Genomic DNA, 26017 nt, shown 5'->3' on the forward strand with positions numbered 1-26017 from the left:
ATCAGGCCACCCTGCAGACCTGTTGGTCAGCCACCCATGGAGCTGGAGCTGAAAGTACACACAAGTGGGTGGGAATGGGATAAATCCAGCCTTCCCAAACACATCCATTGAGTTCCAATGCCAGAAAAACACATGTAATCATTTTCATGCATTTTTCAAGTCCTTGCAGTCTTTAGCCCATGCATCTCCTTGACCAGTTCCTGCTTTTGTCTCTGTAAAGTATTTTCATCACTCATATAAACTCATCCTTACTCATATGAAACCAGACTATTTTTCCGCCTCTCAGAACATGCTATGTGAGTACAGGTTCCAATTTGGCAATCAGAATTGACCTGCAGATGTTGTTAGCACTCCCCCAATTAATTTAAAAGCAGCCTCTCTGTGAACAGTTCAGAATATTTCACTGCTCTAATTACCTTGTCCTGACCATTGCCTGGCTTGGTTCCCAGGTGGGACAGGCTAACATTTCACTGCTATTTCTGCTCCAGGACGGACATATTTCTAGATACAGTTGACATATTTCAATAACAATCTTGAGATGACTCATGTGATGGTTCAGAGAGATGCCTCTTGATGTTCGTCTTGTCCTGAAGTCCTTAACTAAAGAAAGATAAACTTAACCAGGTGCACAGTAGGGATTCATAAAATTGCTTGCCTGAACACGTGTTCCCCTGCCAGCCAGCACTGAGGGGACCTCAAAGCCTCACCTGCTTCCAAACATAGAAGGTATTTTAAGACCTCTGTCTACATGGTAAAAATAAAGTGAAATGAGAATAAGCCTCATTTTGCTCCTGCATAAATGCTGCCTGACACAAAATCTTTACAACACAAGTCGTGAATGTCAAACAAATCACAGTATCCTGATACCAACTGATTAACTTCTCCAGCACCAAGCCAGCTCACCAGCAGCCTTTCCTAATCATAAATCATCTCCATTCTCTAGAAATCAAGGTGCCTCCAGAAATAGCACTTGCTCCCAGGGCTCTGCCAGGTGATGCTAATGGCATCGATCACGTCCCAGTTGCAGGCGCGTCTGACTAATACTGGTTTGTCTGCCTGTGATTGCTCATCTTCTCCTGCGCCAGCTCCATCAGCACCCTGCTGAGCACTTTGGCTCTCTGGATAAACCAGCCTCCCTGCTGCCAGAAATCAACCCTGTGCCCTGGAAAACTAATAAATACATAGATTAGATCAATATCAATGCCTATAACCCCTCATCAGGGGTCAGTTTCTTCCCTTTAATGGAGAAATGAAGTCTTGTCCTAAAGCATTACAAAGGGTCTCCTGGGAGCACAAGGGTCAAACATGATTGTATTTTCCAGGTACTCAGACCTTAAGCTTGGCATTGGCTATGAGTCTGCTGCCAGACCACACAGCACTTCAGCACACTAGTGGAATGGATGCTGTGCATTCGTTTAGAAGAGATTAGTTCATATTGTTGGTTTGGACTGAATCATCTCAGCACATCAGTGATCCCATTGCAGCCTTCTGCCAGGAGAAGCAGCCTTGAAAAAAAGAGCCTGCTTTAACTGCCAAAAGTTAAACCAAACCTAACTTCCCACTCAAAACATAAAGAAATAAAAAAGAAAATGCTGCTATCTATCTGAACTGCAGACTGTTTTCTAGACAAATTAAATTGTCTGGTCTCAGTCACTTTGGATTTGTACAGCATCCAAGAATGGTCTGTGTTTCCAGAACAGAAAGCAAGTTTGTTTTACCCTCTTCCCCTTACCACATTTGAGTAGAAAAACTGGCTGATGCATCACAGTTGGATGATACAAATTAGAATTACCACAACATTCATGAGCTTTTTGGTTGCATTTGTAATAATGGTCCTTAATAATAGGAGTTACCAAGTGATCTATTCCAGTTTCAAACAATGCTGAATCTGCCTCTGAAAAGAAAATAGGGTCTGTTCTGTATTTTACTGGTTTATGTGACTCTTATTTAAAAATCTATTTTTTATTCAATTGTAAAATCAAAACACGTTGATAGGATGAGGAAAACCCCTTAATTTTTCACACAGAAATTGACCAGCCAAAGCATTTCCCTGATAAATTCTGACATGAGAGAATATATTACATATATTATGCATGGTTGCTATTTTTAGACAGAAAAAAAATCCTACTGAGAATAAAATAGGAACATTATGCTATATTTTTTCTTTTGTCCAAAGTGCTTACTTTGCATCATATTATCAAATCTTTGAAAATATAGCTCAGTACTAGTACTTTCAATTATTTTAAGCTACCATAAAGCCTACTGTAACTTGAGGTACATGAACCTTGCATGTTTGTAAAGCAGGGTTTTTCTCCCTAGGATGCACAGACTGCAGGGCCAGGAGGGACCATGTGAGCCATCTGCTCCAGCCTCCTGCAGAACAGGGGCTACAGTATCTTTTGCCATGATTCCTGCCTTAAACCGTCCATTCCTGGATGAGCTGTCACACATATCTTTAGTCTTGGGCAACATGGTCTATTGTGAAGCGTCCCTGTCCATTGCAGGGGTGTTGTAAATAGATGATGTTAAGGTCCCTTCCAACCCTAACTGTCCTATGATTCTATGATTCCCATTCCAGAAGTCTCATGATAAACAGCTTCTCTGTCCTTCAGTAATCTCATATTTTAACTCTTGTTTCCCACTAAAACAACGCCACACATGTCAAACATAAGTTGTACTTTCAATGATAATGAGAAACTAACCTTTTTTTTGTAGCAGCATGTTTTCTACAATCACAAAGTAATTAATCTCAGACTACTGGAGAATCAAGTCTTAGTAGTAAAACGCAAAGTACTGTTGGGAAGTAAGGTTACTTTCATGGTAATATTTTTACCTGGGAAAGGCAAATAAAATCTGCAGCAGACTCTTGGAGCTCATACTGTTGCATGCTCATTAGGATACACTTTAATAAAAGCTAACTTTCACTGGAGGATCCCAAAGTCTTCTGCTAGTCATCCAGTTTGTACTTTTGGTTAAATAAATTCCACAACTTTTTCCAACCTGTTTCAGATGTGCCTTGTGAGCCAGAGCAAAAGACAAAGCACAAAGGTGATGCTATGGAAGTTGATCCAGCCTTTAACAGTGTGTCACATTCAACAAATACAAACTCAGAAGGAAAAGCTGTGGATAGACAAAATGAGACACAGAAATTTAATTATCTGAGCTGCATAACAAGCCCTTGGTAGAGATGAAAACTTAGCCCAAACTCATTAGTCATGGTTCAGTTCTTTGATTTCTAAAATCTTCCTCCTTTATAATGAAAAATGTGCCTGTTCTTCTTCCCATTTAGCTGTCTTTTTATTTCTTATGACTTAAAAACCCATTACCATTTTCCACAGCTTTGTTAATAAAGAAAATAAACATTTCAGCACTTTCTAAAACTTAATGTCAGAGGATGTCTCATAATTTGAAAACAAACCTAGTTTCTTCAGTAAATTTATTTGTCTTTTGTTAAACTGAATCATTTATCATTACCGCCATAAACAAAAAGAGGTAGAATGATGAAAACCCAAGGTGGCCGCCTATGTTGAGGTACCAATTTTACCAGTATTGTTAACGTCACCTAAACACAGGACTAAAACCATCTCTGCCCTGAACCCTGTTGACCAATGTTTTTTCTTCAGAATTTCCTGTAGCAAGAGCAAAAAAAGAAGTTAACTGAAGCATACTCAAGTGAGTCAGCTCTTGCTGGAAAGTTGTACCCAAAGGAGAAAATACAACAGAGTAGAGCTATCTTTGTAGACGAAATCGTCAACGACAAAATGATCACTATTTGCATTGCTCCAAGTAACGAGGGAGTTTTGTTGCTGTTCTCATTAATATCCTAACAACATAACTGGCTGTGTCACCATGAGGAAAAAAGCACTAAACTGAATTCAGGCAGCAATCCAATGAGGGGAGAAAAGCAACAGGGTGCTGAGAATGGCTGGGAGGGCACTGGACCCCCATGGGTGTTCAGCAGCACATCCACCTGTTATCATTCCCAGGATCCAGTATGAGCATGCACCACATCCGTACTGGGATATGCTGGGGCTTGTGGAAGGCTACCCCCTCCTGTACACATAGGACCACTGTCACACTGGGGGCTGGCAGGCAGCCTCATGCCTTCCCCACGTTAAAAAAACTGCCCCTGTTTTTGGGCAGTGTCCAAGCACATGCATGCAAGTTCTCGCTCCCCTAAGCCAACAAAGTCCTGGCTGCTTTCAGGCAAACACTTATGTTTGCTTAGAAACTAACCAAATTCTGCCTTTATCATGTTTCCGCCCTGGGGGGTGGGGGTTGTGTGTATAAAAGAGAACAAGAAAAAAAGTGTCTGAAATCTGACTGAGATGGAAGCTTTTTTCCCTTTAACATTTTAAAAAATATTTCCTCTCTCTCCGTTCCTGGGATCTGCACCTGTGTTCCAGAAGCTGCCAGCTTCAACTGGGACCAAATGAAAAGCTGTAGCATAAAAACACCACCATTCAACAAGCAACAGGCATCATATGAATTATGCTAATATGCTTGGTCCATAAACTCAATTTGAAGGGCAAAAGGGACAAAACCAGGTTCACTAAAGGTAGCATGAAGGCAGCATGCCAATGTTTGAGAGATGGTGTGCTAGCAAGATCCTTCGTTCTACTGTCTCAATGGAGGTAGGGAATGGAGATCTATGTGGCAGCAAAGACACAGGTTTATCTACATGTTATACATCTACACCAATGCATGCAGCATGGGCAACAAACGAGGAGCTGGAAGCCACTGTGACATAGTTGCCATCATGGAAACATGGTGGAATGACTTAACACAACTGGAGTGCTGCCATGGATGGCTATAATCTCTTCAGAGGGGACAGGAAAGCAGAGGGGACAGGAAAGTAAGGAGAGGCAGTGCAGTAGTCCTCTATGTTAGAAAGTGTTTTTATTGTCTGGAGTTTAATGATGGTGACAATAGGGTTGAGTGTTTATGAGCAGAATTCAGAAGGAAGGCCAACAAGGCAGATACCATAGGAATCTGTTATAGGCCACCCAACCAGGATAAAGAGGCAGATGAAATATTCTGTAAGCAGCTGGCCCTTGATTTTAAGGGGGGACTTCAACTTATCAAGTATCTGCTGGAAACACCACACAGCAGAGAGGAAAGAGTCTAGAAGGTTCCTGGAGTGTTTGGAAGATAATTTCCTCAAAGAGCTGGTGTGTGACCCAGCTAGGGAAAGCATCCCACTAGACCTGTTTTTTGTGAATAAAGACTTGTGGGTGATGTAATGGTTGGAGACTGCTTTGGACATAGCAACCACAAAATTATAAGGGTTTTGATTTTTGGAGAAGCAAGGAGGAAAGTCAACAGAACTGCTTCACTGGACTTGATGGCAGACTTGGCCTGTTTAGGAGCCTGGTTGACAGAGTCTCTTTGGAGGCAGTACTGAGGAGCAAAGGAGTCCAGGAAGACTGAACATTCTTCAAGAAGGAAATCTTCAAGGGGCAAGAGCAGGCTGTTTCTGTGTGCTAAAGATGAGTCAATGGGGAAGACAACCAGCCTGGCTGAACAGAAAAATGTGGCTGGAACTCAGGAAAATAAATAAATAAACAAAATTTAAAAATAAAAAAGAAAATAAAGTAATAGAGTTCATGATCTTTGCAAGAAGGAGCAGGAAACTCAGAAGTACCTCAAGTATGTCTCAAAGTTATATAGGGAGAAAAAATGAAGAAGCTTATTCAAAGAAGGACAACAAAGCTGGCGGATCGGTCTGGAGCACAAGTCCTACAAGAAGCAGCTGACAGAACTGGGGCTGTTTAGCCTGGAGAAAAGGCAGCTCAGTGGAGACCTTCTTGCTTTCTGCAACTGCCTGGAAGGAGGTAGCACCAAGGTGGGGGTCAGTCTCTTCAGTAACAAGCAATAGGACAAGAAGAAATGGCCTCAGGTTGCATCAGGGGAGGTTTCAACTGGATATTAGAAAAAATTATCCACCAAAAGGGTTGTCAAGCATCAGAACAGGCTGCCCAGGGCACTGGTGTAGTCACCATACCTGAAGGTATTTAAAAAACATGTAGATGTGCCACTTAGGGACATGATTTAATAGTGGACTTGTCAGTGCTGGGTTCAGAGTTAGACTCAAAGATCAACAGTCTTTTCCAACCTAAGCAATTCTGATTCTATGTTTCACTATTGCCAGCGTCTCCAAATAGATTGTGTGAAGAAAATTCTTGAAAACACTTCTAAAGTCTTTGCTCATCTGATTTTCACCTGGTACTACTAGAAACTTCTCCTAAAATACTGCCTAAGGGAAGCATAAAGAAGAACAAATCAGCAAATGTTTGCAATGAAAAGAAATGCAGAAAAGACAGCTCAAAGGGGTGTTCTGAGAGACCTGCCTGGGAGGCAGGAGAGACTGCAGAAGACACTAAAGCTGACCCACTTGCTACATGATTGGCATGAAAATGGAACAAAATAAAACAAAAATCAGTTCTGTAACACATTGTGTAATGAAGGCTGTGTAAATGAGACAGACCACTTCTCCCAGGCAAGGAAGCTAATGGGCTGGGTTAGAGGCTGGCTGGCACATACAGCAATGTGCTCAATTTAACTCCAGAAGGTTGGACACTAACAAGGACAACACAGTTTAAACTCAAATTCAGCAAACAATAAGTTGAAACGTTATGGCCAGGAGCAAAGAGGAGTTTGTGGGTTTGCTCCCTTTTCTCTAATAACCTATAAACCCAAGAGCAAGCCTGAGGAGCTGAAACTCATATGAGCAAGGTCCCTGGTGGAATGAAGATCCTGGCAGGTACAGTGGCATTGGCTTTCAGGCTGCTGAAGGGTAAAGTGAGGGCTGCACACAAAAGCCTCTATGAACACTTTTCAGTTACTGAAAACTGAGACTTCCAGGACCCTCAGTGGACATGGCTCACCCATGGTGCTAATGAACACTGACCTGTGGGTTGGACAGGCTTTGGAGACCATGCAGATAGAGGGCCAGCAACAATAGATGGTGCTTCACCAATAGCTTCTATCATGGTGCAAAGAGCAGCAGCAATACTGAAGAGAGCCTGGCAGCCCTCCATTTAAGTTATACCTAGGTTTAAGACAAAAGATCCATCATTAAATAAAAATTAATAGAAGCAGTGTTGAAAAAATGAGATTTACTTAAAAGCAGTGAAAGCAGTGTTTTCCTAGACTGGACAGAATTCAAAGTGGGTAAATATTACATGATGTTGGTCAATTATTTTCCCATTCCTTTACAGCTAAAAAGTATTTCAAAGATGTGTGGAGACTGAAAGTTGGTAAAGTCCAGTTAAGTAAAAAATAGTGTTAGTATGGGCAGTGAAATAATTTACATGCATATAGATGAAAGTATTAAATAGTGGGGGAAAGGGCAAAGATTGAAAAACATGTCAGTGTTCAAAGGATGCAGAATTGAGTAGACATATATTTGTTACCCCAAAATAAATCCCAGACAGAAACAGTAGAAAACCAGAAATAATATTGAATTAGGTGAGTAAGATGAATTCTTCACTGTGAGGGTGGTGAGACACTGGCACAGGTTGCCCAAAGAATCTGTGGCTGCCCCATCACTGGCAGTGTTCAAGGCCAGGTTGGATGGGGCTTGGAGAAAACTGGTCCGATGGAATGTGTCCCTGGCTGGGTCAGGAGGTTGGAACTAATATCATGTCTAAGATCCCTTCCAACCCAAACCATTATATAAGTGAGGTAAGGGTGTGGTTATAAATAAGCCTGCAAACATGGTTTTAAAGGAAAAATATCTTGCAAATATGTGATTTTTATTACTTCATGGCACCAAAGACTTGGGCAGGATGCCTGGATGCATCTAATCCAATATCCAGACAAGGCATTTGGTTTTGCATCACTGGGAGCCCAGAAATATCCATTAAGGTAAATGAGTGAAAAGAAAAGAGAAATAAAGGGAATCAGGGGAACATCTGTTAGACAGGAATCTGCAAGGATCAGCATTAACCATGTAGCCTAGTCACCAGTTCCAATCAGTGCATGAAACATGAACTCGATGATGTTGATGAACAGCAGAGATGCTATCAGTGGGAAATATCATGAGGGATGAAGACATACAGGTGGCAACCTGCCTTGCAGTCCCAGAGTGCAATGAGTTTGAATGACATCTGGGGCAGTCTGGTTTAGAGAACTTTGAATGTAGAAACTCCACTACTAGCATTTAGCATCAGGTTGCATTAACATCACCAGGAAGATGCTAGTCTTCTCTCTGTGCTTTGTGGGGCCACCAGTGTGAGACAGCAGCAGTGTGGTCCCTGGGGTGCAAACAGGGGGTTGGCATGAATGAGATTGTATTGGTGTGCACAGTGCAGCAGAGACTTGCTGCAGAACAGCACAATCTGACTTTCCGAGTTTTAAGAAGCCTTTGACAAATTAGAGAGGGCAGAAAAGAGCTACAAAAATAATTTGACTATTAGAGAAAGTTCTTTACCCAGAGAGATTTAAAAAGTTTTATCTGCTTAGTTCATCAGAAAGACAATTAGGAGAAGACTTGATTACAGTGTATAAGTACCTTCACAGGGAGAAAACAACGGGTATTAAAGGTCTCTCTAATCTAAGCAAGGCAGGCATAACAAGAAGCTATGGGCAGGAGCTGAATTCAAGCAAATTCCAAGAAAGCAGGAGCACAGCCTGAGGAGCTAGTGTGATTAACCACTGCAAAGAAAACCAGCAAATTTACTTTCTCTCTTTTTTAGAAGAAATCTGTAGATAAAACCCCCAGAATGTCTATTATTCACCTTCCATACACAGCCAGCAAAAGCGCTTCTGGAGAGTTATAAAATCATCCTGCTGTTTTGACATGGTTTCTCCAGGACCATGTCTGCCTCTTCTCCAGACCCTGCACAAGACCCCTGTAGAGGGTCCCCGCTCCTAGAAGCATGCCCACCAGGAGCCCTGCCTCCTCATTACATCCACTGGGCCTTTTGCAGAGAAAAAGCCCTTGGTCCTTGTTCGCCTCCAACCAGGAGCACCCAGAAGCATCACTCCAGCCCAAACCACACCTGTGCCAAGGAGTGGTGGGGAGATGTGCTGGCCAGCAAGCCCAAGAGTGTGTCTCTTCATAATAAACCATGACTGAGGCAAGTGCAGTTTGTTCAACCTCTGAGGGAAAGTATAACAAACACACATCGGGCTACCTACTCACAAATAGCGATATCTCCAGCGCATTCATAAACTGTTGATTCCATGATGAGCAATAGCTTTAAGCAAAAACATACATAGGATATGGTGAAATTCTTTCAGTATTCACAATTACAAAGCAACTACACTGGTGCTCCGCATTATCATAGAATCCTAGAATCACATAATGGTTTGGGTTGGAAGGAACCTCAAGGATCATCCAGTTCCAATGCCCTGCCATGGGCAGAGACACCTTCCACTAGACCAGGTTGCTCCAAGCCCTGTCCAACCTGGCCTTGAACACTGCCAGTGATAGGGCAGGCACAGCTTTTCTGGGCAACCTGTGCCAGTGCCTCACCACCCTCACAGTGATGAGTTTCTTCCTGCTACCTTTCAGAAATAGCATTTGGAATTTATTTTCTTTCACTTGGAAAATCTCTACTAGAAGCAGGAATAGCTTCTGAAAGATCAGTACCTGGTGTCACAGAAGCTACCATAGCTCCTTTACTCTTACAGCTGCTACTGTGAGTAAGCAACATGGTGTATATTTTTTCTACAGCTCCACTTTGAGGAAGGAGTCACAAAGATTCATCATTTGGGACTCTCTCCTTTCAGGCTATCTCAGTGAAGGAACCTTAGGGTGAGCTGGGTCCTACAGCCCAGAGACCTACATCTTTGTGTGGGCAGGTAACTGAACAAGGTGACTCCTCCCAAGGCAGGTGTTTGAAGGTATGAACAGCCAATGAACTACAGCAGCATCCTGCAGCACCAGACAGATGGTGTCATCAGATATGTCAACCCAGGAAAATTACTGCCATTTCAGTGAGGCTCATGCTTTCCTCCCAGCAGGAGCTCAGGCATGTGCTCTCCAGCCACGGATCACTGTCTTTCTGGCTGCTGAGAAAACACATGAAAGTGTCTGCAACTGTCCTAGGATTTATCAGCTGGTGACATGAATAGCACAAAACCATTTCAGTCAAGCCTGTATATTTTTTTCATTTCTGCTTAAAAAAAAAAAAAAAAAAGCAATCAACAACAGAATACAATTAACTGTGGGTGGGAAAACTCAGCTGTCTTAGGAAAGAAATTACATTTTAATTTTGTTATATCAATGTTTAGTAAAATTAAACTCTGAGGTACAAAACTCTATAAAGCTTAATCTGTGTTTTGGATGCTAAGACAAATGTATTTATCAGTGAAAATGCACTATCAGTTTGGTTCAGTTTTAATGATACTGGCTAATAAAGAAAAAACAACAGAAGAGGGATAATATTACAGTTATAGCTGAGTTTGATTTAGAAGTTTAAGAGTAGAGACTTTAGCTCTCAATTAATACTATAATACAGTGGGGGAGTTAAACAGATGCTTTCAAGGCATAGGAGACTGAGAAGTACAGACTGATGGAAGACACCAAAGAAACAGCAACTGCCAACAGTATATGATATCTGTGCAAACCACATCATGGTTTATGTGGCCAGTAATATGATGGCATGGACCATATGGAAAGCTGGAATAAACTTACATGTGGAATTAAGTGTGTACAGATCATACATCTCATGGCATATGGCTAATTAAGTCTAGTGAGAATCTTGTAAATGTTATAAGTAATGCTAAGACCATTTCAGCTAGAGGGAGAGTGCTAATTAAGGGAGACATCACTCACAGTATCACAGTATCACAGTATCACAATCATCTCTGTCCCAGAGAACAAGGAAAGGAAAAGCGTGTGATCCGAGAATGCCATGTGCCATAACGTCTCATGCCATAGGATGGAAGAGCAAGGAAAAAGAGGGAGGAGGAAGAGGATGGGCACAGACACACACACACACTGCAGGGCACCTGTCTTCAGCAGAAATAGAGGCAAATCCAGCCCTCAAAACACTCCTCTGGCAGGAGGCAGTGCTGGAGGATGGAAAAGAGAAAACCACACTGACATCTCTTGGGATAACAACAACAAAGCAGAATTGCTTCTGTGTCTTGTAATTTTCAGCCTATGTTGAATTTTTACCACTTTATAATCCTCTTTTCAAATATTACCCTCTTACATCCTTGTCTGCCATTACTAGTGGCTCTGTAGTCAGACCTTGCTCCAGCAGACTTGAGATGACCCTCCACCTTTGCTAAGATATTCTGGGAGCACTTCCCAAAGCCAGTTTGGATTGGAATTATATATTCAGGAATCCAGATCCCACACAGCTGTTTTTTTTTACTATTGACTGATTTGTGTAACTTCCATCCTGCCAGTCTACAAATGCTGTGTGTAATATATTCCAGGGTGAGACTGCAGGTCTGTAGTTACACCCAGACTGATTGAGCTATTTAGATTATCCTCCACTTGTATTTAACTAATCCACTCCCAGATGGTGGCATGAATATATCATGAGTCTTAAATTTGATAGTCTTCTATTTTCACTATTAACTTCCACCCTTTTCTTAACCCCTAACTTCTGCACACTCCCTGGTGAAACCTCTCATTTTTCCTACCTCTGATCTTTATGTGCTCATGTCGCTGCTGAAAATACCACTCCAGACTCACAGCCATCTCAGTGGTCTTTACTATTGTCGAATCACAGAATAGTTTCAGTTGGAAGGGACCTTAAAGGCCATCTACTTCCAATTCCCCCTGCCACTAGACCAAAGCCTAGTTGCTTAAAACACCATCCAGCCTGGCCTTGAACACTGTCAGGGATAGGACAGCCACAGCTTCTCTAAGCAACCTGAGCCGGTGTCTCACCAACCTTACAGAAGATAACTTCTTCCTGATATTTCATTTAAATATCCCCTCTCTCAGTTTAAAGTCATTTTCTCCTGTCCTATGCCTACAGGCACTTCTAGAAAGTCCCTCTCCAGATTTCTTGTCACCTCTTTAGGCTGAAAGGCTGCTCAAGGTGCTCAAAGACTTCTCAGGCTGAAGAACCCCAGCTCTCTCAACCTGTCTCCATAGGAGGGGTGCCCCAGCTGTTTGAGCATCTTTGTTGCCCTACTACAAGAACAACTTAATGCCACTCCACACTTAGCACCTTTGCTACCTTGCATGCCAAGTCGCATCTCCCCAGATTGTATATCAAATTTCCTTGGCTTCTCTTCTGAAGCCTCAGAGTAGATCTACAACATTTCCCATGCTAGAACATCAGTTAGGTAAAGATATCCACCTAGTTCATGTGCCCTGGTATTCATTAGGCAGAGGCAACAGATCATGCAGTGTGTAAATACACATATATAATTAAAGAAGGCTCCATGCAGTAGGTTATTGGCATCATCCTCTTTCATCATTCTCAGACATGCCTTATAGTATCATTCACGGTAAATTATTTTCCAAGATTATTATAGTCTGTCTGGTGAAATTTGAGGCAGATAACACAATCACTCTGCCAATAAGCAGTCAATGCAGGCACTGTGGGAGGTGTAATAGCTTTTCATGGCAGTTCCTAGAGAATTGATTAGCATTTGGCTCATTAGTTCAATAGCAATCAATGACTCTAAACAGCTTAGATATCATTCTTGCAGATCAGAATTGTAGAATAAAAAAAACTTATGACAGATTTACTTAGTACGCATTTGCAGCACAGTATTCCACATAAGAGAGAAGAGATTTAAAGGGCTGAGGTGTTGGAAAAGGTCAGTGCAGAAGGAGCATAAGCATTTCAGCACTTAACAGAGGTTGTCAGCACCCTTCACATGCAAACGCTTTGCTGCTCCAGCTCTAACAGGTCGTGCAAGCATTGGTGCATGCCACTGCTCCTTGACACATCATATAGCAGATGTTTGTCTTGCAATGGAGGAGAACATCCATAGCATGTGCACCTGTGGCACAACTTACTCCTTGCATGGGGCCAAGAAAACAGGATCCACAGGTTCAAGCAAGTCCATTTTTAAAAGGCTGATGTACCTGAACTAGTTTGAAGACCAAGTGTTTCATGTTACACAAGATAGTTCACGTTACACACCATCACAATCAGAGAAATTAAAATGCTTTCCAAATTGTTTTTGAAAACATTAAACCAAGACATTCATTTTGAACAACTCTAATTTTGCCACTTCTCCTATGGAAAATTCCTCTCTGTAATAAAGAAAACAGGAGAGTGAAATTCAAAATCACTCAAATATCACTCCCATGGTATCAAGAATCAGTATTAAGTATTCACAACAAGGTCCAATAGAGAAGGACTGAATATACTGGATAAAAGGTCTGCAGGCAGAAATACACCCATACCTTACCAGTGGAGGTAGTGGGGCACAGCTTCCTATGGCACAACCTGAACACCACATCTTTAAATGACACAGAGTACTGTAGGGAGGATGATGGGGTCACATACACGGCAGCAATTCCTGATCCAAGTGAGAAAATATTTTGAAAGTAGGAGGTGAGCCCAAAGAGTGTTACCAGGAAAGAAGAAAAAGAACAAAGGACATACCCAGGTCCCCACATGGAGAGTGGTAAAAACAGAAGTTCTTCAGAACAAGAGTACCAGCATTGTTAGGACAAGTTAGAAGCAAGCAGAACTGTGCCATATTGATTAACTTAATAAACAAATGATTTAATGAAAAAATGTTATGTATGGCTTGAGTGTGGTTGTACCTTTATGTTAAACACTTAATGAGAACAGCTTCTACAGGCTTTCACTGATGTTTGTAAGCCAGGCCCTGGGAACTAGCCCTCCAATGGACTTGGGAGCTGTAAGTGATAACTGGATAAGAGATTCAGAAGAAGGAGATGCTTTTGGGAACCATTCAATAGCAAACCTGGTATCAAAGGAGTGAGAAAAACTCCTCTGCTAGAGAACAAATCTTGGGTTAACATTTTCCCAAATGACATCACCTATCAATTCTCATCAGGTCTTAGAAATCGTAAATGTTTCCCAGACCTTAAGCTCTCTAGCTATTAAAACATAAATTACATAAAAAGGAAACATATGGACAAAGACCTCAGTGAAGGACAGACTCAGCTATGTGATGCATCATTCATTTTCCATTTATATGAAAAAGCGAAAACAGGAACCAAGTGAATGAGGTGTTGTCTTTTTATAGCTGAGTTAATACAGCTGTGCCAATAAGGTGTTATTAGACTAACAGCAGTCTCCCAACCATTTGATGAACCCTTGATAAAGTGCTTGATAAAGGATTGAATTTGTCTGGTGCTGGCTGATTAACCACCCAGTAAACGGTTGATAAATAATAAGCAAGCGTCAGCAGAACTTGAGACAACCCAGAGACAAAACCCATGAAAGCAAGATAGGCAACCATTTTGCTACCAAAAATTCATTGTAATACAAGGACCTTTTAGATTCACATACTACAGTTATGGCAGTTAAAATATTCACCTTAAACCAGACAGAAACTCATACATATTTTTAATTCCATTGCTGTCTTCCCCCCAATAATTGTAAAAATGCCATTATGCAAAATACCAGCCATATTTGCTTTGAAAAATATTCCTGATTTTTTTTTTTTTTTTTGCAAATGCATTTAACACTGAAAATGAATTTTAAATAATTAAATCATGAGACTGCTAAAATTTCAGTGGAATTTCAAGACAGATCGTGTAAGGGAGAAATTAAGTTTCCATAATCGTTAATATACTTAGATGTAAATAACATTTCATTTTGGAGCAATTGCTTTATGAATCTCTAAGTCTTATTTAATGAATCAGTACACTTTGCATCAGTGACAAACCACATACTCAGCAGATTTAAAAATGCATATTCTATAATGGGAGCGTTAAGTGTAGCTTTATCAGGGATTTAATAAATAACAACAATATTTTAATGTGAAAAACTCATACAGAGCTGAGCTCAAAGGGACAAATTGTGACACAAGGGCATTTTTAAATCAGAGCCTGTATTTTTGTTAGTCAGGAGACAAGATGTAGTGCCTACTTTTGCTTTTTAAGTCAAAAAAAGGCACTGTTTTTCATAACCCAAGGTGGAACAGAAAGAGCCCCAGCAGGGCTCTCTTGGAGAAGATACAAGAAGTGGAACTGGTGCCATGTTTTGACCTTGCTCTTCCGTAACTCCACAGAGAGCAATGCCTGGCACTCACTCCACCTATGTCCCAAAAGCAATGAAACAGCAAAAATGGCTAAAAATGAAAATGGAGAACACTAGAAGCAGATTAGTGTAGCAGCAAGACCTATTTTTGCAGATGAGGAAATGTATCACAGAAGCAGGTGACAGATTTGCATGAAATCAAAACAAGCTACTGAGCCAGGAGACAAGAGGGGCACTGCTTACAGTAGGAACACGAGTGTTGCGATCAATTACATATGTTTCATTTAGATGCCTTTGAACAGCTCAGATTCTCAGCACGGTGCAGCCTCTGAAAGACAACCAACCACAAATGTGTGTTCATCTTGCTCATGCTATCATTCACCTCAAAAAACACAGTGATGGAGTCAAGAGCATATAGCTGTACCAGACATCATTCTACACTCGCCAAGAATGCAGGAAGCAGGAAGGAAGCACCCATTCAGCCCCATGCTTCACATCCAAGAAATAAAGGGCAATACTAACATGGCATAGTATCTCTGAACTCTGAGGAGTTTGGGTTCCTTACTTGTGCTGTCCCACTCAGCTTGTACTGCTGAGTGAGACACTCAGCAATGCATTGTCAGTATTTCAGATCATGCCTTGCTCTGGAGGTTGACCTCCAGACAATGCAACACACTGTGCTCACAGGACACCAAACCCCACAACTACACTGGCTCTTACATGTCTTTCCTCCCGCAATACCTGAACAGCTCACAACTACAAACACATGTGTCTTGCAAACAAAAGACAATATTGTTTTAGAGAGGGGATTGAGTTCATCTTGGCATTTCTTGGACATTGATAATGGGTATGGCATTATCCAGTCACCTAGCAAGTCTGTGGTGACATGTATCAGAAATAGGCACTAAATTTAATTTCTGGAAAATTACCCAGGGCAGTCAGTGTGGAATATGCACAGGCTTTGTGCTAGCTGCAGACAACCAACAACTCATGACCTGACCATAGCTTTCTAAACCTCTCCAGTGCACAGGAAGCTTACAACAAACAAAACACCCATACTTTCCATCACTGCTCCAAACAGCAGGGACATCTGGATATAGAAAAGAATATTATGTATTTTAACCAGCACTGATCAGTCATAGTTGCTGATTTTTATAAATGGCATTAAAATAAGAGAATGTTTCAGCAATAATGTCATATTATGACAAGTCATTGATTTGACTGCTGTCTCATAAAATAATGCATGAATAACAAAAAGCATATAAAACGAACCCTCTAAAAGAGTAGAAATATTTTTTTTTAATGATCTGAAAATGTTTAGAATAGAATTTCAGAACTTAGAAATACCTCAGCTGGTTTTAGGCTCCTTACACCCTTGGAAGTCTCCTGTGAAGCAGGAAAAAAAAGAGATGTATTTGATTTGCTTCAAGATACCACAGAGATGCTGGGACGAAAACCTCATTACAGCTGAGATCCCACAATACTAGGACACTCAAGGCACCTATCCTGGAGGAGGAACCAGCAACCCAAAATACATGCTAAAAAAACTCCTTGGATATTCACCCTAGTTCCACCTGCAATTGAACCCCAGTAGGTGCTGACATAGTTGGCTGCTCCCAGTGTTCACACTGTGGACAGTTTCCAGTAATAGTGGCAACCTCCAGAGCTGGGCTCTCAACAGGTACCATGCACAGGAGGGAGGTACCAGGGAGGTTATCTCTACCTGCACATGCGAGCAGAGTGTTTACAGGATATGATTATTGGACATGTGCATATTCAGATCCACCTTGCAGGTCTGAGTAGAAAATTTGCTATTCCATCTGGCTCCCATCTGTGCCTCCAAGGCAGCATTAAACACTCAGCACGAACTGGTCTCTTCTTTTACTCACCAGCTGAGCAGAAGTGTTTTCTAGTGCTGCTAAATAATCCCTGCTTAACCCTAGTTTGGATGCAGTGAAGCATGGCAGTTATTTAAAACCCTTTCTCTGAATTTGGGATACACGTTTCAAGCTCCCACTGATTGCACTGCTTTGATAGCACTAAGTAGCTCCAGGACAATGTACACAGTACCTCTGGGAGAGAAAGTAACTCAGACCTGCAGGACAGTCCTGCTATGGAGAGATACATGTGCAATAAAGCCAAAATCAGAGCTGCCAAAAGCCAAACAGTGCAATTATCAGGCATGAGTTTCATTGCTGCAGGTTTGGTTTTTAAATTTTAAATTCCTAGCCTGGAAGCTGAAGTTTGCTGTCAGCACTTTTCTTTTAAAGATATCAACCTTTGCAATGAATACGAAGCACGTGCAACAAACTACTTAAGGTTCCTCCCAGTCGGTGCAAGAGGCTTAAAAGCAGTGCCCACAAATGGCACATCTGCACAGCTGGCAGGGCTCCAAGCTGCTCTTCTAGGGGTCTGGATCCAAATCTGTGGGTTTAGTCAACTCCGAGCTGTTTGTTGTCATGAAAAATTGCCTTCCTCTACATGGCAGAGGGATTCAGAGCTTGCGCTCCTCCTTTGAGGCAAAAGACAAAGAAAATGTTAGCAACCTCAAATTAGCTTCATTTTGGCAACATTGGCATTTTCTGTGCCTTTCGGCTAGATGAGGGAGAAGACACTGGCAGATTAAAGGTTATAACTCCATGCCATAAAATGTTCCAAGGCAGGAGAGGCATACCACAACTAAAACCTTCAAAAATGAGAGGGAAGAAACTACAGAATCTACAGAAATAGAAAGACAAACCTTGCTCAAGACAAGCTCTGACCTCTATTATTCTCTTATAATGCACAGCACAACCCCAAATTAATCAGCCAAATGCAATCCTCCAGTCTCGCTTACACAAAGCACACTGGAAGACTAGCTTGGACCCGTTCATCTTTGGTGGCATTAATGCTCTTGGGAAACTATATGGAAGAAAGTCTCAAAAACCTGTCTCCTTGTGTCTGGAAATTCATTAGGTGACGAGTGAGGTGTAGCTTCAGTGAGAGTGCTCCATGGCTTGGCTGAAAGGTTTGGGGACCCGATGGTGTTCAGTATGGGTAGCACTGGTATGGAGCATGCAGGGAGTGGTAGCTCCTTACGCTCACAAAACCCACTGTTCATTTACTGGTTTAAATGTGTCAGCACTAGACTATTGCAAAACAATTTGTATTTTCTGCCAAAGAAAAATAAAAATCAGTTTGAGCTGACCCAACAGAGAACACTTTGGCATAATCACTGCCTTGAAAGCTTCCTCATAACTAGGCATCTGCAGCCCTAGCTGTGCCCTGGCACTTCCCTGGAGAGCAGGGGATGCGGCTAAGCCTGTGGCTGAGTAAAACCACTGGATTCTTTGCTGGGGCCAGCTCTCCATTTGTGGTTTAACCTCTGCATAGCCTTATTCTGCATTTTTGTATCTACTAAAGGTTTTCCTACCACTGACAAGCTGTTCTCCGTGTATTTACTGGTAGACTGTGAGCAAGGTTCATATTAAATATCCCTCGGACAAACTAGGCAGGTTATAAGAAGGATGTGGACCTGTTGGAGCAATTCCAGAGGAGGCCACAAAGTTTGCCAGAGGGCTGGAGCTCCTCTCGTATGCAGTCAGACACAGACTCAGAGTTCAGCCTGCAGAAGAGAATGCTCCAGAGAGACATCAGAGCAGCCTTCCAGTACCAAAGCGGGCTGGAAAGAAATATGAAAAGTGGCTTTTGACACAAATATGTAGCGAGAGGCCACACAGAAAATGGCTTTAAACTGGCAGAAGGGAGATTAGGTAGGATATAAAGAAGAAGTTCTTCACTGGTGAGGCACTGGCACCGGTTGCCCAGAGTGGGTGTCCCATCCCTGGCAGTGTTCAAGGCCAGGTTGGACATGGCTTTGAGTAACCTGGTCTAGCAGAAGGTATCCCTGCCCATGACAGGGGGAACTGGAACTAGATGGGCTTTTTTTAAGGCCCCTTCCACCCACACCATTTTTTTGCTTCTATGAAGCTTTGGAAGTCTCTCCTTTGCAGATACCTTCTGGGGCTGCCATTTTTATGAACCCCATCCAGTTTACTAAGAGGGTTTTTACAAAGAAGCAGCACCTTCTGCCAGACCAGAGGAAGCAAACCCTTGTGCACATCTCCACAGCATGCGTTGCTACAGCTGTGACAACAGTGGAGAGAAAAGCTTGTGTGGGGCAGGGTAGTATGTTTTGTCAGGCCATATGATATAGCTGGAAAAACCAGAAAAGCTTTTGGATATCTCCAAAACTTTTTTCACATCTATATAACAGATTTGAGACTAATAAGACCCTACCTTATCCTACAAACCCTGCCTCTTTTATAACTTTGTATCATCACAGCTGCAGCAGCAAATTATGACTATTGATGTGGTATTCAAAGAAAATAGTTACCTCAGTGGCATCACTCAATATTTATTTACACACCAAACATTATCTCTCTTAACTACTGCTCATGTAGGGCATTCGCAAAGCCCCATTCTACCATCACATCTTGACTGCAAAAGCAAGATACGCATTTGTGTGCCATGACTCCTACGCGCCAGATTCACAAACTCCTTTGGTGGTCACGATCATGGTGAGGAGTGGGGGGAGGGAGGACAGCGCACTCTGAAAACCTCTAAGTACAAGTCAGTATGAGGCTTTCCAAAGCATTTTCCCCAGCTTGTCAGCCTCACCCCATCCTTTCTTCTTACATCTGCATTCTTGAAATTTCCCACTAATACAACAGTAATTATTAGAACTATATCAGTTACCAAGGAACCAAACCTTTCTCTTCACTTCCCTCTGAAGGATCATTAAAAGAATAATCTTGTTCTCAGCAGAGGTAAACTGTTTCGCTTGTGGTCTCACCCTGCAAAGGGTTTGAAAAATTGACTTTCTATTGTGACTTTAAGGCTGTACCCCCAAAATGTAAAACCTGTTAGTTTTAAATATGCCACCTTGAATTAGAAATTAGTATGAAAATATCTGCTTACAGAGTCATTTAAATCATGCTTGTTCAGTGTAATTACAGAAACTCTCTGACCACCCCCTCACCCTTCTCTCCTGTGAAAACACAAGTATAAAATGAAGGAACATTTGTAAAACTTTACAGGTAACAAGACAGATTCATAGACCTCTTTAGAATCTGTTCTCACATTAACGGAGGACACTCAGTCCACAGTTCAACCATCTTTCCGGGTTCCTCATGGAGGTTTTCTCTTCACCCTTCACCTTCCCCACTCAGAGAACAATAGCGATGGATCTTAAGAAATATCCTGTCTCACCACCACCACTGTAGTCCTTGTTCTGGATTCATACAATCCAAACCAGTTTTGTAAAACAGCTGAGCTCTGTATCAAGAAATTGGAGTAATACCCCCTGGAAACTCACATGCCAACAGGAACAGCACAATCCTGAACTCAGAAAAGCACAGGCAAAATTTGCTCTGCCCAGCACTCACTCAGTAGTCCATGAAACCCCTGCACCATCTCTAACAGCATCCAAAACACAGCAGTGCAAGCTGGAGACTGGGGCACTGGAAATTCTCTTCCCAACTTGTGCTTTCAAGTGAGTGTATTTTTAATTTTCCATGAACACCTTACATAGACAAAGAGTGACAAGAAAACAAACCCAACACCTACTTGGCCAGTGAGTGCATCTAAGCTGCCCATAGCTAGTCAAAGGCAGTGTTGTCTTTCACTTATTTATTCAGCCCACTGTCTTGCTGCTGTCCATACACCTTCCTGAGATGGGCTGGAGTGCCCAGGCAATGCAGGAGAAAAAGGGTTATTTCTGTGAAACCTGGCACTTCTTCACCCTCCAATTATGCCTCAATATATGCTTTCAACATGTAGGGGGCTTTTAGTCCCTTATCCTTCCCTTGGATCTCTGTAGTCATAAAGATTACCACAGAACCAGTGCAAGGAAAGGAGGGAAGCCTTGGGCTGTTGAATCCCTGAGATTAGAAAAAAGAAGAATGAAATGGCTGTCACAGATACAACAGTAACAAACGAGACAAACACGTAATAAATTGTCCTGGGTAATAGAATTAAGATCAGCAGCCACACAAGATATACCACTAATCCTATTACAGTCAGAACACATGTGATAAGAAGAAGCACCTACCTTTTAAACAGGGTGCTTAATTGAAAGAGAAAACCAGACACCACAGACAAGCACCTCTGACAGAGATGAAGCTGTGCTGAAAGAGAGTGCCCCAACATGAACAGAGTTGCCAGTGGTACCTGGAGGTGACACTCATTCTCCAAAACTTTGAACACGACACAAGCACTCCGCTGTGATGGAATCCTCAGGGAAGGGCTTGCAAGCCAGGTGCACAATGGGTTTTTTATTGGTGTTAATGCAATTCACAGCTGCCCACCCCAACCAGAGGTGCTAAAGTGCTTTGCCCTGAAGTGCCTGCACCCGGACAAGGATTCTTGGCCAGAGTGAACAGCCAGCCATAGTGTAAATGCCTTCCTGCCACTGTTATCCAGGCTGAGACAGACACTTCTGGCAGAGCTTTGTACTGGAAAAGGTGCTTCAGCTCTGCCGTTTTGTCCTCTTATGCCTGAAACTGAGCAAGTTCATTTTACTGCATGAGTCTCTTCCACGCCTTCGTGTGACTGGATCATCCCTAACAGCCACCTAGGAGTTTGTACTTTCTACTTCCTCCACATCAAAATTTCCACCTAATAAAAAACTTGGCAATAACAAACTCACTAAAGTTTTCCTCAAGTCTCATGTACTGCAGGAGCCATGTTGGAGCAGGGCTTTCAAAGCCATCATGCTAAAACCAGAAACATGTGGGAAAAGGTTGCTCAGGCAAAGCCCAGCTTCAATCAGCCCCAGCTTCATAGACAATACTGTCCTGTTTAGTCTTTATGTAAAGGTCACAGTGAAGTGTGGGTTAGTACTGCTTCTGAAGGCATTCAATTTAAAAGATTTACCTCACCTCCTGTAGTTGGGGAGGCAAAATTATTTAGTCATATGTAAATAAAAAAACCCTTGGGGAGCAAGGTGAGAAACGTCCCTACTCCTGACATTAGCATGTACATGATAATGGGCTGGCAGTAAAAAAATTAACATTTAAAGGTATTCCAGCTGGGCAAGGAGGGAGGAAATAGTTTTTTTGGCAGCATCAGCAGGAGTTTCCACTGCAGGCACAGGAAAAAGGGCTGAGAACTGAGCTCAATGAGATAGGGCATGGTTTGATGTGAACTGCCACCTGAAAGGCTGATGCTATAAATGGCAGCTGCTGCTACTGCTGCCTTTATAATATTAAAGATTTCAAAAAGGATTTGAAACCTGCCTGGTTTAATGAATTCACAGTCAACATTAGCTACAAGTTGTATTTTGCTTTTCAGCATGTAGTGGTGAGGAAGATCAGTCATGAGTTTCAACTTACAGTGCAGCAAATTTAACATTTCCATGTTCATGGCTTTATATTAAGATTTTAATTTACTTCTTGCTTGAATGATTTTGACATTTTTGAACTTTAATAGAACTTACTCCTAGACATTTGAATGTTTGTGCCTTTGAATTAGCCAGACCAGCCTTCTCCTAACAATCAGAAAGTGTGATTTATCAATGTACATTGCAGTGTGAATGTGGCTATTGGTATGATTAGACTGTGTGCTAAGATCCCTATGCCAGTTAACCCAAGACTGGGCAAGCCAAGCAATTGAATACCGTATTTGTGCTTCAAATACCAAACCTCAGAATAAAATCCATACCAGCAGTAGGGCAGCATCTTGGTTTTGCCTTTTCCTGAAGCCACATGCAAGTCCCAGGGGTACAGGTAATGGGCTGACACCAACACCCTTCCAAGTGCTGGTACAGACACATTCACATACTCTAGCAGATCTGCACTCAGCCCAGCTTCCTCCACCTGCTTGGACCGTGGAAAGACAAGGTTGTTGAGCCATTCCCCAGCTTTTTTCATCACATGTGCCACTGTTTGCCACTGCTCTGCACAGAGGACCAGCAATGTCCTTAAAAAGACAGATGCACGTGCATACACAATATGATTTAGAAATATCTGTGGAAATTGCCACAGTTATAGAAACAAATATCACCTTTAAACTGTTTTAAACCAGAGGTGGACAGCTCATTAAGTGTCAACCTGTGAACTGTTGGATAAAATCTTATCAAAACTCCCTATTCATTTTTTCATGCTAAGCCGAATGTGACTGAGAGCTGAGTCTTTTACCTCTAGAGTGTGACTCTGCACCTGAGGTCTAACACCTTCCTCAGGTTCATATCACTGCTCTTCCAATATAGGAGTTGTCCTGGATTGTCTGAGGCTAGTTCTTACACTGCATCAGAAACATAAGTCAATTAGATTATAAGTGCATAGACTCTAGGGTAAGGGGAACCTGTAACTCTGGCTGGGTACAGACAGGTCAGCATTCATCCAGTTATATTTTTCCAAGACCATTAATTTCTTTCACTGCAGCATAGCTCCTGATGGATGTCATGCTTATTCTGAACCTGAAAGCATCTGGAGAAGCAGCATCCGGCTGTTCCCTTGCAAGAACATCCGAGTTCAGTCACACTTGCTGCTAAAACAGGTCTTATTTGCAGATTGGATTTGTCTGCTTTCCCACTAAACCACTGGTTCCTCTGTCTTTCCCTGCCAGAACAAAGCACTCTGTCATAGACATGATCATCAAGATCTTCTTCCCACAAAGGTCCTTGTGGGATATATTGAAACCAATTCAGTCATCTTGATAAATAACAAGACTGAGTTCCTTAATGTGCTCATTGAAGGCACACACTCCGACCCCAGAGCATTTTGTGGCTATGCGCTTCACCTTCTGGAGAGGTGGACATTAAACCTATCTGGTGTTGGTCTGATTGCCCGTAATGTCCAAACAATGGTTGCATTATGCATAGCATCAAACCCACAGTTTATCCCCCCTCCCTGGACCCCAAACCAAGTTACAGCTGGGTTTACATCCTGTAAACCTAACCTGCCTGTCCTGCTCCTGACAGACACATTTGCATGGGCAGATGTATGCCTTCCTTTTTTTTTGGATGGGCCCATGAATGATCCATATTCCCACAGAATCACAGAATGATCTGAGTTTGAGGGGACCTTAAAGACCATCTAGTTCCAACCCCTTGCCATGGGCAGGGATGCCTTCTGCTAGACCAGGTTGCTCAAAGCGCTATTCAACTCGGCCTTAAACGCTGCCAGGGATGGGGCAGCCACAGCTTCTCTGGGCAAGTAGGAGCCTGACTGCTATTCAGCATTAGCTCAGCGTTAGCTATCACAGTTTTAGTAGATTTTCTATACATTTTAATCAACAGTAATATCCTTCAAAATGATTGATTCAAATGCTGTAGAGGCCCTGCAGAGCCTCAGTACAAACATTTCTACACACTGATGATTTCTAATATGCAGTTATTCCCTTTCATTACTCTTAATCCATTTAACTTCTGCTTTCTTAACTTCTTACTCAATACATTGGAAGATTATAGGTTAAGGCTTTCAAATAGTCTCTGTGCATTACTTGGGTCACTGGTGTCCTTAGGTTTTACAAACTTCTGTAATATCTGCAGCCATGATATTATCTTGCACAAGAAAATGTTGCAAACTGTGTAAACACTTCAGGACCTGAATCTGAGTTGTGCTTTACGGTATCAACATATGATACATAAGAACAGCAATTTCAACTTCTGGAGTTTATAATTCAGCAGTTATCATAATATTATAGCTGGTTTTGTCTGTTCCTTTGGTTTTTAACCCTCATTTTATCTGCCATTGTAATTCTTTAGCTGTTTTAAAGAAATGGCCCCATTAAAGGACTTGGGAGTTAAGAATAGAAATTATCTATAAAACTGGGTGTATCTGCCAGGTGCTAGCAGAGTAGACATACCAAATCCAGTGTCAGCACTGATCACTCTAGCTGAAGGCTCAGGGTCTACCAAGACTTGGTCCCATCCCCAAGATGGTAAGCCATATTTCTCTGCTCACAGACATGATGTCCCCTGGTCCTGATGTGAGTCTTGCATGGAGCCAGCCCAGCAGCCTCTGCCTGTGATGCCTAAATCCTGGCACAGGTCTCAGGTTCTAGGTTCATCCAGTCCTATGCTAAGCAGGCAGATGGGGGGAACAGCTTGGATTTTACCACCATTCAAAGGAGCAGGGGTATCCCAGATGTCATTTGGAAAAAAAGTAGGCAAATGACTTTCAGGAAGAAATGTGATTTTCAAGTCAACGAGCCATTTAATCCGTAAAGCCCTCTGATACTGTATTATCTCTATGGGGAAATGGAGGTTCAGATAACTTAAGTGGTTGCTTGAAAGGTCATTCAGTAAGTCACTCTAAAACTAGGATTAAGCTCTGTGTTTCTTACTAGCTGGTGCTTCATCAGTGGAAAATGTCACCTCGAAGGGCAAGTTTCAATGAAATGCACACATGTTTATACCACTCTTGCACTGAAAAACTGAGTTGTCCAAATCTAGTTGCTGCCTCATGTCTCCAAGCACTCCAGCTGTAGGGACAGTGGCAGCAGACTCTGCACAGCGGGGAGAAAAGCCTTGCATGCATTATGGCTAAATTTCCAAGGAAGAATATTCCTCCTTGTTTGTTTTATACCTTCCAGTATCTTGGAATAAGTCTTGTAGAAAACTGAGACAAAAGGGGATTCCATATAATGGTTTGGGTTTAAAGGGACCTTAAACACCACCTTGCTCCAACCCCTTACCACAGGCAGGGACACCTTTCATTACACCTGGTTTCTTCAAGTCCCATCCAACCTGGCCTTGAACACTGCTAGGGATAGGGCAGTCACAGCTTCTCTAGGCAACCTGTGCCAGTGCCTCATCACCCTCACAGGGAAGAAAGTCTTCCTAATAACTCATCTAAATCTACCCTCATCCTCTCCAGAAACACTTCTTGCAGGCAACCAAGCAACAGATGTTGAGTCCAGAT

At 42.2% G+C, this 26017-nt stretch overlaps 2 long non-coding RNA genes across 2 annotated transcripts in view; both read right to left on the reverse strand.

Moving 5' to 3' along the window:
- LOC133212796 (uncharacterized) overlaps positions 1-26017 on the reverse strand; it is a 233388-nt gene that overhangs the window by 200089 nt on the left and 7282 nt on the right. The window lies entirely within an intron of this gene.
- LOC133212795 (uncharacterized) lies at positions 14645-21379 on the reverse strand. The gene is made up of 3 exons (XR_009725611.1): positions 21321-21379; positions 18625-18714; positions 14645-17622 (listed from the first exon to the last, which is right to left on the reverse strand). It is a non-coding gene; the product is annotated as an uncharacterized LOC133212795 (long non-coding RNA).

This window comes from Neopsephotus bourkii, unplaced genomic scaffold (assembly GCF_033783945.1).
Source record: "Neopsephotus bourkii isolate Nb327-2 ecotype Australia unplaced genomic scaffold, CSIRO-AGI_Nbou_v1 NB_740, whole genome shotgun sequence".
NCBI classification, from domain to species: domain Eukaryota; kingdom Metazoa; phylum Chordata; class Aves; order Psittaciformes; family Psittacidae; genus Neopsephotus; species Neopsephotus bourkii.